The 14985-nt window shown below is 44.6% G+C and overlaps 1 protein-coding gene across 6 annotated transcripts in view; it reads right to left on the bottom strand.

Moving 5' to 3' along the window:
• The window catches only part of KLHL2 (kelch like family member 2), a 334713-nt gene that overhangs the window by 307672 nt on the left and 12056 nt on the right, over positions 1–14985 (bottom strand). Inside the window, exon 2 of one of the 6 annotated variants that reach the window (XM_029571086.1) lies at positions 14862–14926. The exons of the other annotated variants lie outside the window; for them this stretch is intronic. The gene's annotated coding sequence lies outside the window, so the exon portion shown is untranslated. The remainder of the gene's footprint in view (positions 1–14861; positions 14927–14985) is intronic. 6 annotated transcript variants of the gene reach the window in all.

Below are 14985 nucleotides of genomic sequence, written 5' to 3'. Positions count from 1 at the left end.
TGGGCAGCCTTTCTAAAATTCGGAGTTACGTGCCTAACTCTTTGCCCTGCCCAGGAACGCCCATGCCTCACCCCTTTTCCACCCCCTTGCTCTCGACACGCGCACAGGTACATACGCGCGTTCTTTGCGGCTTCTTGAAGTTCGCGTTGATCGCGTGCAGCCCACATACACATGTATGGGGCCATTTTTGAACAAGCAGCGCTTTTAAAATCTACCTGTTAGTGAGAATTTTAGAGTAAAAACAGAAAATCTATACTGAATTAACATACAAGGTGTTTGTGCCATTTCCAGTGTTATACAAGGTGTGTGATTAACCTAAATGTTTCTACAAACGAAACATCTTGAACTACACCTGCAAACAAAGAGGTCATGCATTAAAATGTGTTATGGTGTTTTCGCATGCGATAATGCATTATCGCATGTGAAAAACGCTGTACTGCACAGTGTGAATGTAAATTTTTGGGGTGGGCGGGATTAGAGAGGAGTAATGGGCAGGAATTAGTAAAATTAGGGGCCATATCTCATCGTGCGATAGCATGTTATGCTATCGCACGGTTTTAACGCTAGAATTTACTCAATCCTACATTTAAGAAGTAATATCTCAAAGAGATAGTAACTCAATAATATACCTGGACTTGACCAACAATACTCAAATAATGATTTTATTTATGAAACTGTAACCGAACTTTATTGGCACCTGTTAGAATGTACGATAGACTAAGGTAAGTAAATGTAGGTTATGTGCCTATTTGTAAACCGTTGCGATGGTATATAACTTAGCGACAGCATAGAAAAGTTTTTAAATAAATAAAGAAAACTAGAAATAACTACACCTTTTTCCATAGCGTTAAGCTATGCAATATGTGCGAAATGGCCAATAAATGGCAATAAATTTTTGGAATTGCATTCTGGCCATTTCTGGGCTTGGGGAGGGAGAGGGAGATGGGAGTGTTCTCTCACCCATCAAGCTTGGGTGAGAGAACATGGTACAAAATTTCATCTTTTTGAGACTTCCCTCACTCCAAATGACGCCAAATCTTCACCAAGGTGTACTGTGCTGTTCAAACGTCTCACTCTACATGCAAAACTGGCCCCTAAACCCTATACCGCCACTAATATCTCACCTAGTATGAGGACCTTGTAGATAGTGCATCCTGGAGAGAGAGAGAGCACCTATGTTTACTGCCCCATGCCAAGTGCTAAGTTAGCGCACCATGCGATAATCTTTCCGATTTCCACAAACACGCCCCTTTTTGGATAACGCATGCGTAATCCATGTGTTATCGATGAATCTAGGCCTAAGATATTATGTACACTGATGCGATGAAGATATTTTATTAATGAACAGTGAAATCAAATAAGCCGACTCCATTCTAAGCCCACTGCAAAAGGTTAGTTTGATTAATTTTATACATTTGCTTTAAGCCTTAGTTCTTGCCTGCAGAAGAACTAAAGGATGTTTGGGGAACAAATCCCTCTCATATAATGCCAACAGTGTAAGGGTAGAGTTGAGGGGGAACTAGAACCCCACCTCACACAAAACTTTTTTTTTTTTTTTTATGTTAATGGGGTGGGGAGTCTTATGGAAAAGCATATTTTAATAACTGGGCCACTGAAAACCTAAATCAGAAAAAATGCTTTAGAAGAACAAGAGAGAGGAAGGAATAAGAAGAACATATGGGAAAATAGAAGAGAGAGTGATGTAATGAGAAAGGTTGGCGAAGAGGGGAAAAAAGTATCAGAGAGGGAACAAACTGACTTGGGAAAGCAGAGAAAAGGAAGAACCTAAAAAGCACACAGATTAAAAAATAAATGTAAGTAAACTAGTTATAACTCGAAACATTTGAATAAAATGCTGGTGTTTTAGTATATGTCAATCAATCAATAAAAAACTATATGAAAACTACCGTAAATGCAACACTAATTAGATTGTAAGCCCTTTGGGGATAGGAAAATACCTATATTACCTAATGTAATCCGGTTTGATGTACACTTCGAAGTGCCAAAAACACGGAATATAAAAATCTAAAGAAATAAAATAAATAATTCACCGGAAAATCTGAAAATTACCACAGAATTCATCCCAGAGTTGCAGCAGAAAACTGGGGTGGGGCCTGAATTGGTTTCCCTTTTTCATTACCCATTGCTTCATAACAGGGCAGACAAAGCATGCTCAGGGCCACCAAGGCAAATACACAACAGTTTATGCCATTCCCGCTTTTCCTAGGAGTTGAATTAACCATGCAGGAAAGACAACTTCACATTTTGCTCAAGCCAAGAGGAACGTGCTGAGCCCTTGACTGAACTGCCTCCACCTGCTATGCAATGGGACGGGAGTCAAAGGTTCCCCCCCCCCCCCCCCCCCACCAACAGAACAAAAAGAAAGGGAGGGAAAAAAAAGATGTAAAATTTGATAAAGGTTGTACTGAAAAGATTACCCCTGTGATATAAATGCTAGAGAGGAGGAATGTGAGATGGGAGAATGGAGAGAGGTTGGGAAAGGAACAACGCCCCCCCCCCCTCCCCCCAGGCTGCAGCACATTTAACCTGGCTCCTGGATACTAAAATATTTTTTCTGTCCTCAGTTAATCAGGAACACTATTTCTTCTAAGGTGCACGGTATGTGCAGCCGCATTATCACACACCTCAGCCGGCACGGGTCCCGGAGCACTGGGAGTCTATTGTGTGGCTACCAACTCTTGCTTCTCCTGTGCCGGCATGGAGAGCACGTTCAAAACTCAGTTCCTGCTGCTGGTCTCCCGCGATCTGCCGGCCAGGAAGCAGTACCCTGAAGTTGGTCGCGGTGCCAGCGCAGAAGAAACAAAGTAGACAGTACCTGCAGGACAGGTTTCCTGCGGCTCAGCTGGCGGCTGACCGTCACCATCCCAGACCCTCTCACTGCCACATTTCAAAATAAAAACAAAAAACAGGCCACCAGGGTCCTGTATCACAGCTTCAGAGTCCCAGTCCCACCACTAACCTATGGCCACCAATGAGTAAGTCTATTTTTTTTTTTAACCCCTGATTACACTGCAGCAGCAGGGAACACAAGAGGCAGGGGGAGGGAAACCAAGAGGCAGGGGGGCACACACTGGGGGAAGGAAGCAGAACGGTGGATGCTGAAAGCGAGAAAAATGGAGGGCCATTAGCTTCAAGGGGTAAGAATGGGAAACGAGGCACATGCGTAAGGGATGGTGTGGAGATGGAGGATATGGAGATGGAAGAATAGGGGAAGGGATTAGAGAGAAAAAAAGAATAGAAACGCAGGAGAGAGGAAAATGGAGGTGAGATTTGGAACACAGCAGAAAAGTTAGGGAGGAGCACAAAGTGATGGAAAAAGAAGCAGAGCTTGGGAGCCTGGTGGTGGGCCGGCGCTAGAAACAGCTCACAGGATTAAAGAGCGGAGGATGACTTGCCCCCCCCCCCCCCAAAGCTCACTTGCAAAAACTGCAAACCCAACAGCAGGGCCTAACTACTCACACTCCAGAAAATAATTAGAGGAGATATTCTGGACTGGAATGCTACTGCACCACAGTTTATTTCATTTAAAATATTTCCAGGACGCACCATTTCATGATCTGTCATCTGGTCAGCTTTCAATTTCTTTTTTTTCTTTTTTTTTGTATGGGCAACATCAGAGCTGTAACTAAGCATGTTAGCACCCAGGGCAGGTAAAGCGTATTTGCTCCCACTCCCTCTACACTGATTTCCAGCCCTCTTTCTCCGTCTTCTCTCTCCCCCCATTCCCCCTAGATGGAAGAGTGGAAATCTTCCCGGCTTTTCATCTACTACCAGTCCACACTTGGCTTTGCAGTCATTTTTCTGCCTCCGAGAAGCTTTGTGTCCTGAGAGGTCGGCCCCTCTCACCCACCCCCTAGCTATGGTCCTGGGGTATACTGGCCCATCCTGTGAGGAGGAGCTCAGGAAAAAGCTTTGGAGAAAGGAAATGGAAATCCTGTCCCTCACAGGAAGATGATGAGGCAGGCTGAGAGCTGCCAGCCATATTTGTCTGAAAGGGTCTCCCTGGGGTGGAGTCCTGGCTAGAGGGTGGGTCAGAGCTTCACATGGCCTGCAAAACGAGTGATAAGGAGCTGGGACCCACCTTCCTTTCATGAGCACATGGCGAAGCCTCAGGGTGTGGGGAAGCAGAGCAGGCTATGGACTCCACTATTTGAAACTAAGGTTTGAGGGTTTTGGTTAAAACAGTCTTGTGGGAAGTTCGTTAACAGGTTGCATAAAGCCAGCCGGCTGCCTGCCTTTGTGCTTAAAAGCTGCCCAGAGTAATTCTGGTTTATGGAGCAACTAGAAAGACTCCTAAAGCAAAAGGAACACAAATGTAAACTGGAAACCTTAAAAGAATGCATGTGGAATGGAAAACGGCCGATACGGTACATACAGAGAGGCAGTTCATAGCCATCGGGACTCTCAAATGCTTCTTTAACTCGGCTGCACTTCAGGCTGTGAAAACTGAGCCAAGCCAGCCAGCCAGCTCCCCCCTCCCCCCCACCAACAAGTCCGCATTTGTTGTTTGAAATTAGCTCTCCTGGCAATATACCGTATTAAAAAAAAACAAACAAACAGGGAGCCAGACAGTCAAATATGGCACACCTGAGAAGAAGGGACTACTCTGGGATGTACCTTCCCGTGAACACGTTGCCAGCATCATTTTACAGCACTCACAAAAACAATCTGAGTGGTCAGGATCAGACAGCGAGACTGAAACAAATGAAAGATAGAAAATGATGGCAGATAAGGACAGCAAGGCCCAAACTAGTCTGCCCGGTACTGATGCAGCACTACAGAGCCTACCCTCACCTGCAAGGATCCTCTGGGCTTATCCCGTGCTTTCCTGAATTCCGCTACAGGAGGCTGTTCCATGCATACATCCCCCCTATCTGTGACTAAAATATTTACTTATTTTACTAAATATAAGGAGAACTGTATGTCTCTGTTGGTGCAAAAAGAATTTTAAACTAGAGCATATCTGGTGCCCCATCATCATCATCATCAAGGCTGCCAATAAAGGTTATTGTCTGTGCCCAGCTAATTTAATTGATTCCTGGGCTTGCAATAGACTGAGAGGAGTTTAACATGACGACTCATGGGTCACATATCTGCAGGGCTGGCTTTAGGATAAATAGCACCCTGGGCAAGAGCGGAAATTGGTTGCCCCCCCCCCCGCCTGCTGAAAAATAGCTTTCCTTGCACCACAACGCCCAGCCTCTTCCACTGCTCCTCTCTCCTCCGAGCCCGAACATTACTCCAGGGTTTCCCAGTGTACTGTGGTGTGCCTTAAGACCTGATCAGGTGTGCCATAGAAAAGTCACCGCTGCCCGATGCTCAAATCCAGGCCAGCACCTGGGATCTGCTCTTAACCACCTTCCTGCAACAAGGCTGTGGCTCTTAAACGTGTAGGAGCTCCTTTCTGCAAACACGTGTAATCGTGCACTCCTGTCCTTACTAGCTATGGCATGAGTCCTAGAGTGTGATAACTAATAGCATACAGGGCATGGGAAGTTGGGCCTTGCTTTGTGCAACACACAGCACCTCTTCTTCTTCCCCATGCTGAGCCTCCTCCTTATCTCAAGATGACAGGCCAATGCAATAACCTGTGCGTTAAAGTTTTAGTACACAGGTTTATTGAACAGTTACAATTTTTTTTTTTTTTTAACTCCCACTGCAGTAAGCTTAGGGCCTATGCTAATGCATCAGTAGTTAAAACTCAGGAGGGTAGGGGCTGAACAGGAGAGAGGGTACAGGATCATCCCTTTTATTGTGCTACTCATTTACAGGTCGATACAGTAAAGTGTGCTCCATCGGAGCGCACTGTCAGCCTGCTCTGGACGCGTGTTTTCCCTTACCCCTTATTCAGTAAGGGGAGGAAAACACGCGGCCCACCCGCGGCACCTAATAGCGCCCTCAACATGCAAATTTCTTCCGGCGTCAGGAAAGTGCACAGAAAAGCAGTAAAAACTGCTTTTCTGTGCACCCTCCGACTTAATATCATAGCGATATTAAGTCGGAGGTCCCCAAAAGTAAAAAAAAGAAAAAAAAAAAAAAAAAAAAAAATTTGAATTCGGCCCGCGGCTGTCGGGCCGAAAACCGGACGCTCAATTTTGCCGGCGTCGGTTCTCGAGCCCGTGGCTGTCAGCGGGCTCGAGAACCGACGCCGGCAAAATTGAGCGTCGGCTGTCAAACCCGCTGACAGCCGCCGCTCCAGGCCAAAAGGAGGCGCTAGGGACGCGCTAGTGTCCCTAGCGCCTCCTTTGCCTCGTTTGCACCGCGTCACCTCATTTGCATACTGGATCGCTCGCACCGACGAAGGGCCGGTGCGTGCGCCGGGAGAGCGGGCGTTTGTCCGCTCTCCCGCGGTTTTACAGTATCGATCAGTTAGGAGCATAAGATTTGCCATACTGGGTCAGACCATAGGCCATCAAGCCCAGTATTCTGTTTCCAATAATGGCCAATCCAAGTTACAAGCACCTGGCAGGATCCCAAGGGTATATAAAGTCCAAGCTGCTTATTCCAAGGATAAGAAGTGGATCTCTGCAATTCCACCTTAGTAATGGTTTATGGACTTTTTCACCAGAAACTTGTCCAAACCTTTTTAAATGCAATTACACTAATAGCTTTCACCACATCCTCTGGCAATGATTTCCAGAGTGCAATTGTATGTTGAGTGAAAAATGATTTTCTCTTATTACTTTTAAATGTATCACCTAGAAATTTAACTGTGTGCTCTTAGACTTTAAAAAAAAAAAAAAAATGCACTGTTGAGCCTCTGCCACCTGTCCTCACAGGTAGGGGGAAGGGGGGAGCCCCGGCAGCAGATTCAACATTAGAAACTTTACTATGTCGCTGATGAGGAGTAAAGTTTCTATCGTTAAGAAAATGTGCACTCAACCAGCACAAATCTCTGCATTGGGAGAAAATGCCTAATGCTATCAGTTGCAAGGAATTTCCATGTGATAGCGCTAAGATCGCAGAATTTTGAATACTCAATTTGTAAGCATAAAACTCCTTGCTGCGTCGGCAATAAGGTTTACATTCACAAAATGTAAAACTTCAGGAGCAGTTAAACCTTTGTTTTAAAATTTGGGAGAGAGAGGCTAGTAGGTCTTTCAAGTGGTTCCCTAGCTTTTCTTTTGGCCATGAGTTGTCTCCATGCCTGCACTGCCTGCTCCATGGAGGATGGTGCACCACACAACATTTATGTTAAACTAGTTATGCCCTGGGCGCAAAAAGGTTGGGACACACTGCCTTGGCTCAGCATGCCAATCGAGGCTGGAAGGCAGATGTTTTCAACATGCTCCTTCAGCCGTCAGCTCCTCTCCCTCTCTCACGGTTCATATCAGCTGTTGACCCATATAGGAGGAAGAAAGACTGGTGGGCAACAGGATCAGATTAGCTGCCATCCTGCTGGCCTAGTATGGAGGGGAAACGGTGGGAGCAACTGCATTCTCCTTCAGTCTGTAGGTTGCACTGGGCCTGCGGGAAGCCCTGCAGACCAAGTCAGGAGAAAAGTGATGACGCCCTTTGCACCCATACAGGCCGAACACCCCAAAAGCTGGCCCTTGTCTACCTGTACACGGTTCTCAAAGGTGCCTCCTTTAAAGCTGTAGTCAAGAGTGACTGCTGGAACTTGTTTTGGGTGACTGATGAGACATAAAAGGCAATGTGTTATGGGTTTGTATTTCTGCTGCCTACTGCTCACCTCCCACCCCCACAACTGACCTCAGAGTCCTCCCCCTCCCCCCCTCCAAATTCCCACAGCTCCACCCTAAAGTCCTATGATCGGTTCCCACCCCACTGGGGATCTGTGATCCTTTGCCTCCCACTCTCTCTGCCATAATCAGAAACCAGTCAATGTTTTGTTTATTTTATATTCCTCTTTTCTGCACTTCAATGCAGTTTACATTCAGGTACTGTAGTTATTTCTTTGTCCCCAGAGGGCTCAAATTTTAATTTTGTACCTGAGACAATGGAGGGTAAAGTGACTTGCCCAGGGTCACAAGGAGTGGCAGTAGGATTTGAACCCTAGGCTCCCTGGTTCAAAGTCTGCTATATATAACCACTAAGCTACTGGGTCTGAGGCCAAGCCATGAATTTGGAGATCCCATATAGGGCCTGTGAGTGCATAGGCTTAACCTGATTCAATCCCTCACCCCACAGTCACTAATTTCTGATTACAGTGGAGGTAGTGCCAGAGCCTGGGGCTTTGCAAAGAGGTGGCAGGAGGGAATCAGGAAGGGGAGGAGGAAGATCAGCAGTGAAACTAGAGGTCCACAGGGTGGAAGAGGCAGGAACTTTACTGTTTCTCCTCCTCAAAAAAAAAAATTTAAAAAAAATTGTGCTGCCCTACACACAGTCCCTATTGGAAAATCCAAGCCTGTGTGCTACTAAAGATGAATTCAACCAATTTTGATTAACCTGTCCACAGTAAAAAGGTCACTGACTGGCTGCAAGACCTAAGGCCCATCTCTTCCCAAGAACCATGACTGTCTTTGCAGCCATGTTGCAATCTGACATACTTAAACTGCCCCACAGCACCAAAGGAAGGAAAATAAACTCCATCTCCCTGTGTACGTCATAATATCAGGGAGGGTGGAACAGATATCACTGTTCACAGTCCTGTTAAAAAGTTTCAGACTCATTTAGGGGGCAATCAACTTTACATCATTTTGGAACTGAATTTCAGGTAACCGTGGACTACAATAACCGACTTCTAATTTGTTCATCTACTTCAGGTCAAATACATTTAGATTATAAACCCTCACCCTAAGCTACCCATGAAAAGGCATGAGTTAAATCTAAAATACTTAATAATAAAACAACATGGGTACACAGTAAGGTAAGAGCTCAGCCAGACCAAACTTTGGAACACACAAAGCAGTTCAGAAGACTAAGTGAATTCCCTGAATGAAAATAATGAACACCAATTCATTAAGGCTTATATGTTTATGTGGGGAGGGGGAAAAAAAAAACACATTAGAAAATCTGGCTCAGAGTGTTACTCAAAACCTCTCCTATTCTGTAACAATGGAGGGAAAAAAAGAAAGAGAAGGAGGGAGGAGGAATAGCCTAGTGGTTAGAGAAGTGAACTATGAACCAGGAGACCAGGGTTTGAGTCCCACTGTCGCTCCTTTACCCTCTATTGCCTCAAGTACAAAAACTTAGATTGTAAGCCCTCTGGGGATAGAGAAATACCTACAGTACCTGAATGAAAACAGAGATTTTCGAGAACCCCCTTACACACACACAAAACTGGAAAGCTGCCCTCTGAAAATAGTGCCATTTACCTTCCTGAGGTTTGTGAAAGCTTAAAACATTTCTTAGGCTGGCCAAGCCCTTTTCCTAAGGCCTGGTAAAATATTTTGTTACTGTCCCAAGAGCCCGGAAGGAATCTGGCTCAAATTCAAACCCTGGCTGGGCTTAAGGATTTTCTGAAGCCCAGCAGCTCTCTTTGTGACCTGATTAAGTGGTAAACTGTTTCCCATCACATGTCCTACTCCCACTGTAACTAAGGAAGGAGCACTCTGGCATAAAAACAGCCCTTGGCACAGACAGCAGCATACTTCAAAATCACACGAGTTGTGTTAACAGAGTTCAGTTCCCTGCATACAATCTGTCATGTATGTTTTTTGGCTACTCCAGATAATATGAAATCCAATTTTGAGCTTTGGACATTGTGAGGGAGTTTATAGGAAACTCCCTTAAAGAACCAGGCACAGCTGTCTCGTCCAGTCCTCCTTAAGATCCAGACCCACAGAGAATCCTGGGTGAAGGGAGGAGCTCTTCACCAGAGTATAAGGGCCTGAAAGGGTTACGCAGGCCCTGGGGACCATGCAGAGACACATCATATGCCAAGACCTGTTACATTTAATGACTGTGTGTTACCTGAAGTTAAGGTGAGCTACACTGACAGTTTTGATTTTTTTTTTTCACTATTTTATTTATTTATTTATTTAAAATTTTTATATACCGGCATTCATGTTGCAAACACATCATGCCGGTTTACATATAACAGGGGTGTACAGTAAACAATTCAATAACCTATTTGTGTAGAAGGAAGCAGTTACAAATAACAAGGTAATAGAACTGGGAGGAGAGAAGAAAAGAAAGAGAATAACATTAGGTATAGGTATTTACATTAGTAATAACATTTTTACATGTGGAAGTGGTAGAATCTGGCTGAATAGAATTAATCGGTGTCCGGGAAAGCTTTTTTAAACAGCCAGGTCTTAAGTCTCTTCCTGAAGGTTGGGAGGCTGGGCTCCTGTCTAAGGTCCGGTGGGATGGAGTTCCATAGAAGGGGGCCGGCTGTTGAAAAGGCCCGATCTCTCAAGGTAATGTGTTTGGTAGTTTTGGCTGGGGGCACTTGAAGAGATCCTCTGAGTGTGTCTCTTGTTGGTCTGGAGGAGTTATAAATTTGGAATGGGACTTGTAAGTCGAGTGGGGTGTGTTGATGGATGGTTTTGTATATTATGGAAAGAGATTTGTAGAGGATTCTAAAGTGAACAGGCAACCAGTGGAGATCTTTTAGGATTGGAGATATATGGTCCCTCCTCCTGGAGTTTGTCAGTAATCTTGCCGCAGCGTTTTGTAACATCTGGAGGGGTCTAGTATAGGAGGAAGGTAGGCCGAGAAGGATAGAGTTACAGTAATCGATCTTAGAAAAAATGATAGCTTGTAGAATGGTTCTGAAGTCCTGAGTGTGGAAGAGTGGTCTAATTCTTTTCAGAACTTGGAGTTTGTGGAAACAGTCCTTGGTGGTTCTGTTGATGTAAGCTTTAAGGTTCATCCGGTTATCAATTAATACTCCTAGATCTCTCACCTGTGTAGTAGTTGGGATAGTTGGAGGATTAGAGATGGCATTATTATCTGGGGAGATGAGAAGCAGTTCTGTTTTAGAGGAGTTTAAAACTAGGTTTAGGTTAGCCAGGAGATGTTTAATTTCGAAGAGACAGTTTTCCCAGTGAACCAATGTTTTTGTGTAAGATTCTTTAATGGGTATCACGATCTGGATGTCGTCGGCGTAGAGGAAATGTTTGAGGTTAAGGTTGGAGAGGAGTTGGCAGATAGGTAAAAGATAAATGTTAAAGAGTGTAGGTGACAGTGAGGAGCCCTGGGGGACACCTATGGATGCGTCCATTCGTGAAGATTCTTTGTTCTGTATCTTAACCTTGAAGCCTCTGTTGGAGAGAAAAGATTTAAACCATGAGAGAGCTGTGCCTGAGATACCTATAGAAGCCAGAATGGAAGTGAGAATGGAATGATTGACCGTATCAAAGGCGGCTGATAGGTCCAGTAGAATTAAGAGGAAGGATTGGCCTTTGTCAAGGCCCATTAATATGAAGTCAGACATGGAGATGAGGAGGGATTCTGTGTTCAGTGACTTGCGAAATCCGTATTGTGATTGGAATAGGATTTTGTTTTCTTCTATGTATTCGGAGAGTTGAGTATTGACAACTTTTTCTAGAATCTTGGCTATGAATGGGAGATTGGCGATAGGACGGAAGTTGTTGGGGTCTTTAGGATCCAAGTTGGGTTTCTTGAGTAGAGGTTTGATGGAGGCCAATTTGAGGTCGTCAGGATATAGTCCTTGGGAGAGTGAGCAGTTTATGATGTCCGACAAGGTTTTAGCGATGGAGTCAGGGATGGCCAGGAGCAGTTTGGTGGGGATAGTATCCAAAGGATGGGAGGAAGGTTTCATTCTTCTTATAAGAGTTTGTATCTCTAAGATAGAGATGGGTTCAAGTGTTTCCAGACCATTGTTGTTGAGGGATGATTGTTGAAGAGACTGGTAAAGAGCAGGGTCGGTGGGATTAGAAGGCAGATGAGTTAGAAGGCTGTTGACTTTGTTGTGAAAATGAAGAGCAAGTTCTTCAGCTTTGGGTTGTGCTAGGTCGTTGGGAATCTCCTGTGGGATGATTTGGGTGAGATTGGAGACATAGGCGAAGAGGGCTTTTGCGTCGAAGATTAAGTGGTGAATCTTGGATGCATAGTAGTCCCTTTTGGATTTAGAGGTAGTTGACTTGTATTGATGGAGGGTGGCTTTGTAGATGGATCGTGTATTGGTGCTTGGGGATTTGCGCCAGTCGCTCTCTTTCTGTCTTAGATTTTGTTTTAGCTTTCTTATGCACCTAAGCAACAGCCAGAATCTGCACCTAAGCAACAGCCAGAATCTGCCTCCTTATTTCTCTGGCTATCACCCAAGTAACCACATATGGTGGGATCTCTTTCCTTAGCAGGAAGCACAGGCATGAGCCCCCAGCCGCAGAGGAGCTCTATTTTTTGTTTCTCCTGGGACCTCCAAGTTCCACTCACCCAGCCTTCACATAACAGGACAAGTGGGCTAGCCCAGCCTGTGTAATCAGGAGTCAAGCAGTGAGTAAGGGCTGGATAGGCCAGCAGGATCTTTTTGTTCCACCCCCTCCTTTCCCCGGAAAGGTACCTAATTTGGAAGCAGCTTGATAAACAGGGGAGATGGAGCAAGTGATCCAGGTCCTTGCTACAGGGCAGCCACAATTACAGAATGCCCTGCAAACGCAAATTCATCAGCAGTAAGCATTGCGAGAGCAGGTGGTGCAGTAGCATATGGAGCTTGCCCAGATAGCACAAGCTGTGCATCCTGCCATAACCAACCCACCTCCCATGTCTCAGACATTACTTAAGATGACCCCAGGAGAAGACCCTGATGGTTTCTTTGAACGCACAGCACAACTTCCTAAAGAAGAAAATCACAGAGCATATAGATAGACATGGTTTAATGGAACACTGCCAGCATACAGCCAAGGAAATCTTGTCTCACAAATCTGCTACATTTTTCTGAAGGGGTAAGAGCATGTGGATAAAAGGTGAACCAGTAGATGTGCTGTATTAGGATTTTCAGAAGGTATTTGACAAAGCCCCTCAAGAGAGGCTTCTAAGAAAACTAAAAAAAAATCATGGGATAAGAGGAGATGTCCTTTTGTGGAGTGCAAATCGGTTAAAAAGACAGGAAACAGTAGGATTAAATGGTCTATTTTCACAGTGGAAAAGGTAAACAGTGGAATGCCTCAGGGATCTGTCCTTGGACCGGTGATTTTTAATACATGTATATTTATAAATGATCTGGAAATAGATACGAGTGAAGTGATCAAATTTGCAGATGACAAAATTATTCAGGTATAAAACCTGCTATTCAGCTATTCAGGTATAAAACCTGCTATTCAGGTATAAAACCTGCTACTTATAATTTCTCTAATACTGGTCTACCTTCATACGATGCCAAAAATGGCTATCGTGCTGATAGGCTCTACAAATGAAGTAAGAGCTCTGTCAATCATTAGGTGACCCGGTGTTATGCTGTTCTATTGAATCATGCTGTTTATAGTCCAGGAAAAAATGGTCATTCAATGTGGTACTAGGGAGTACTTATCTAGAGATCCACTTGAAATAGAAGTTTTCACTGTCCTTTAAAATTATTCAGAGCAGTTAAAACACAAACATATTGTGATAAATTGTAGGACCTTGGAGAGTGGAAGACTGGGCATCCATGTGGCAGATGGAATATAATGTGGCCAAGTCCAAGGTGCTGCATATAGGGAAAAATAACCCATGCTGTAGCTACACGGTTAGGTTCCACATTAGAAGTTACCACCCAGGAAAAAGATCTGGGCATCATACTGAAAAATACATTGAGATTGTCTGCTCAGTTCGCTGTGGCCCTCAAAAAGCAAACAGAATGTTAGGAATTATTAGGAAGGGAATGGTGAATAAAACGGAGAATGTCATAATGCCTCTGTATCGCTCCATGGTGAGACCGCACCTTGAGTACTATGTACAATTCTGTTTATCGTATCTCAAAAATGATATAGTTGCACTGGATAAGGTACAGAGCAGGCCGATCAAAATGATAATGGGGTTAGAATGGCTCCACTAGGAGGAAAGGCTAAAGAATTTAGGGCTGTACAGCTTGGAGAAGGTACAGCTGAGGGGGGAATATGATAGAGGACTATAGAGGGTAAATGTTAATTGGTTATTTACTCTTTCAGATAAGAGAACAAGGGGGCACTCCATGAAGTCAGCAAGTAGCACATTGGAGAAAATTCTTTCACTCAATGTACAATTAAGCTCTGAAATTCGTTGCCGGAGAATGTGGCAAGGCAGTTAATGTAGCTGTGTTTAAAAGTTTTGAATACGTTCCTGGAGGAGAAGTCCATAAACTGCTATTAATCAAGCTGACTTAGGGAATAGCCACTGCTATTAATGACATTAGTAGCATGGGATCTTTTTAATATTTGGGTACCTTCCAGGTACTTGTGACCTGGACTGGCCACTACTGGAAAAAGGATGCTGGGCTTGATGGACCCTCGGACTGACCCAGTAGTGCAAATTCTTATGTTCTTACCTGGAGAATCTACTCTCCAGGAGTAGTCAAATATGTCTTCCAAACCACCAAACCGGAAGGGCCACATACCAGGAAGTCAAGGCCACCATTCTAGAGAGAGCAGGACTTACCCCATAAGCATACCACCAGCAATTTCGGCAGGGAGTTCTGCAGGCTGGAAAAAACCCAACGAACCTATTCCACAGACTTAAAGATGTCACTGACACTGGCTGCAGCCAGAAGAGAAGACAGGGGTTGAGGTGGCCAAAGTAGTTCTGCTGAAACAGTTCCTAGACAGCCTCGAAAGGCCTAAGCGGGAGCAGGGCTGCCAACACCCAAACTTTACGGTTGAAAATGCACTGGAAGTAGGCATCCCTGAATCACCACGGTTCCTAGAGAAGCCACGCAACCCAGGTTGAGGACGGCGGAGTCTAAGAGTCAGAATTCTTGATAGCCAATAATGCAGATCTGGCAAGTCTTTTCACCTCACCTGCAAACCTCAGCGGACCGCTATGCTTCAGGTGTGGAGAAAGGGAACATTTCGCCAGAGACTCCCTGCAGGGAAAATGAAGCAACAAATGTTTTTTGTTTGAAGTATGTTTATTAAATTAGCA

The sequence above is a fragment of the Rhinatrema bivittatum genome, chromosome 1, assembly GCF_901001135.1.
Source record: "Rhinatrema bivittatum chromosome 1, aRhiBiv1.1, whole genome shotgun sequence".
NCBI classification, from domain to species: Eukaryota; Metazoa; Chordata; class Amphibia; order Gymnophiona; family Rhinatrematidae; genus Rhinatrema; species Rhinatrema bivittatum.
Note: the sequence above shows the minus strand (reverse complement) of the source record. Positions and strands in the feature narration are given on the sequence as shown.